Raw genomic sequence first — 3,134 nt, 5'->3', positions numbered from 1 at the left:
CTGTATCTCCCACCACGAACCCTATAGTTATGCCCCCTTGTAATAGCTCCATCCACCCGAGGAAATAGTCTTTGAACGTTCACTCTATCTATCCCCTTCATCATTTTATACACAAGCCTGGAACCCCTCTTAACAATGCAGGGCCATAAAACCAACCCTAGAGTAAACCAAGCCTGGAATCCTCTTTCCAGCGCGCCCATATGCGTTTTGCCGGCTCAAGTCCGATCCACGCTGTGGGCGGGGCTTAGCGCTGCCGGACTGATCGGAACCCTGAACTGAGCATGCGCAGTTCGAAAACAAATCTGAAGCAACGCGCCCGAGCGGGGAGAAAAAAGCAGAGAGAGCGGCTCTCTGACCCAGATCATCTGGGGGGTGGAGGGGCGGGGGGGGGGGGGGGGGGGGGCCGTGGGAGGAGGAGAGGGGGTGTGACGGATCATCCTCTTGGTGGGGGGGGGCGGTGGGAGGATGGGGGGATATATGGCAGTGTGTGACGAGAGACTGTGTTATTTTTCTTGATGGGCTTCAATGAATGCTTCTAACTTTTCTTGAATCTCACAAACCCTTTTGAGGTCTTTTGCGAGTTGAACTCGCCTTCCTGTCAACAGTTGAATTTTTTTAGCATTGTCATCAGCAAAACCCTCCAACACTTCTTTCACATTCTTTTTGAGGCGTCTCACTTCAGTATTTGTTGGCTGTTGTCGGAGTGTGTTTGCTGTAATAGCTAGCATTCGCTGAATGCGCCAGAACAGGACAACCTTATTGCATTCAAGCTCAGAATCAACAAAATGTCTTTGGTAATAGTGGAAACCTCTTCTGCAAAGATTACAATGGTTCAGCGATTCCATTAGGAAGTGTTTTCGGTAAACTTGTTGCCAAATATCTTTAATCAGAATGGTGTCCACATCTACATTTTTGGCCTCCAGGTTTTTACGAACTGTTGTAACTTCATCGTTAGCAAGATAAGCTGTATGTTCCTCAGTGATTTTTAGCAGCCGTTCCAGTTCAGTTTTGGTTTCATTTCGAACATGCTGTTCTGGAGACTGTGATTTCCAGTAGAACCACCTTTCTTGCCAATCTGGCCCCCCCTTATCACGAATTACAGATTCAGTATCTCGCAGACAGGTTTGCAAGGTTTCTTCCAGGAAATGGATAGCTGCATCCCACTGCTGTTTGTCAGACATGGAATGATCTTCTAAAGCATTGTGCTGGATGACTCGCAGACTGTCTTCAGCCTGCTCATCCCATCTGTGACGTTTTATACTTTCACCTTTAACAGCATGTTTTAGTTTGTCAAATATATCATCATGGTCCTTCCCTTTGTGCTCTGACATAAATCGAGCAAATTCATCCTCCAAGGTTCCCCAAGCAACCTCTACTGCTTTGTGAGGCAACCGTTTGTCAGTCCACTGCATGAGTTTGATGCCCACTGTGGTATTGAATGTGCCTGAATTCACAGACTGTGCAGCAGGAAGGTCAATATTCTCTATCACATGTGTAGAGACTCTTTCCCACAGTTTCCTTTGTAGAATCTCTTCCCAGTGTTTTGGAGTAACCTGACCTAAGCTGATCACTTCATCCAGAATTTCATTCTTCGCCTTTTCATATAGTTCATTCCTGTCGAGTTCCCTCAGCCGAGGATAGTTGTTCTTCCATTCAGTTTCAAGGTTGAAGCGAGTAGCTTTAAATGCATCAGCCTGTTGTTCCACAGACTCGCTCACCATCTTCCAGAAACAGTCTGAAACTGCGAGACTCAAGTTCTTAGTTGTCGCTTGATGTGCTTTCAGCATCCCTGTCTTCAACAATTTTGAATTCTGAAAGAACTCTCCTTCATAATCTTTTATGGAATCGATACCTTCATAGGTGTTGCCTCTACCGGTAAAACTGCAAAGTAACGCAACGCCTTCATTGGAAACAACTTGCCTTCCACAATCTGTTGAATCCGACTTGGACTGGCGAGGATTTTCTCAGCTAGATCCACTTTGGTCAACACAAAGCTGGTCCTTCTGCCTTGTGGGTCCATCTGGCTCACCAAGTCAGTTACCATGCTGCGTAAAGCATCTACTGAACCATCTTGGATACAAAGGATAATGGCATTAGGGTTCTGCATGTGAGCCTTGCTTATGCTAAAAATTATATCCTTGGTGTCAGCAGCCATTCCTGGTGTTACAGTACTGATAACACCAGGAAGATCGACCAGTACCATTCATTATCCTTTGTATCCTTTTGGGAGGGGGGGGTCTGCTGGGGGGGCATGCCTCCCAGGGGTGTCCGATCCCGGTGGGGGGAGGGGGTCCACAGAGGGGGCCTGCCTCCCAGGGGGGTCTGATCCGGGGGGGGGCGGGCAGGGGGGGAGTATGCTGCGGTGGTTCGCAGGTGGGGGGTCCGTGAAGGATGGTCGAGGAGGATGGACTTCGGAGGTTCCCCTGCAGAATCGAAATCTGCTTCGGACTTTTATTCTGCAGGTCGCTAAAAGCGCGGATCCGGAACGGGCCAGAAGACGGTAAAGTGGGATTTGGCGGTAGGGTTGGGCGCGCGGTTCACTAAGCCGATTTAAATGCATGCTAATGCATTTAAATCGTCGGGCCGCCCGATTTGGGCGCAGGCTGGACCCGCACCCGAATCGGGTGTCGGTAAAACCACGATCTGCTCGGAATCGGGTGCAGATCGCGGTATAGGCCCGACGCCCAACTTTAAAACAGGCGTGAAGTTTTGGTAAAATCGGGCTCATAGTGTTCAATTCTGGTCGCCACACTACCAGAAGGATGTGGAGGCTTTGGAGAGGGTACAGAAAAGATTTACCAGGATGTTGCCTGGTATGGAGGGCATTAGCTATGAGGAGAGGTTGGAGAAACTTGGCTTGTTCTCACTGGAGCCATGGAGGTTGAGGGGAGACCTGATAGAAGTCTACAAGATTATGAGAGGCATGGACAGAGTGGATAGCCAGGGTGGAGGAGTTAATTACTAGGGGGCACAGGTTTAAGGTGTGAGGGGCAAGTTTTAAAAGAGATGTACGAGGCAGATGTTTTACACAGAGAGTGGTGGGTGCCTGGGAACTCGTTGCCGGGGGAGGTAGTGGAAGTGGATACGGTGGTGACTTTTAAGGGGCGTCTTGACAAGTACATGAATGAGATGGG

The 3,134-nt window shown here is 49.0% G+C and overlaps 1 pseudogene; it reads right to left on the bottom strand.

Moving 5' to 3' along the window:
- Positions 1–503: 503 nt before the first annotated feature.
- LOC144488204 (dynamin-like GTPase OPA1, mitochondrial pseudogene) lies at positions 504–2,203 on the bottom strand (annotated as a pseudogene).
- Between the last annotated feature and the right edge of the window lie 931 nt (positions 2,204–3,134).

The sequence above is a fragment of the Mustelus asterias genome, unplaced genomic scaffold (assembly GCF_964213995.1).
Source record: "Mustelus asterias unplaced genomic scaffold, sMusAst1.hap1.1 HAP1_SCAFFOLD_1371, whole genome shotgun sequence".
NCBI lineage: Eukaryota > Metazoa > Chordata > Chondrichthyes > Carcharhiniformes > Triakidae > Mustelus > Mustelus asterias.
Note: the sequence above shows the minus strand (reverse complement) of the source record. Positions and strands in the feature narration are given on the sequence as shown.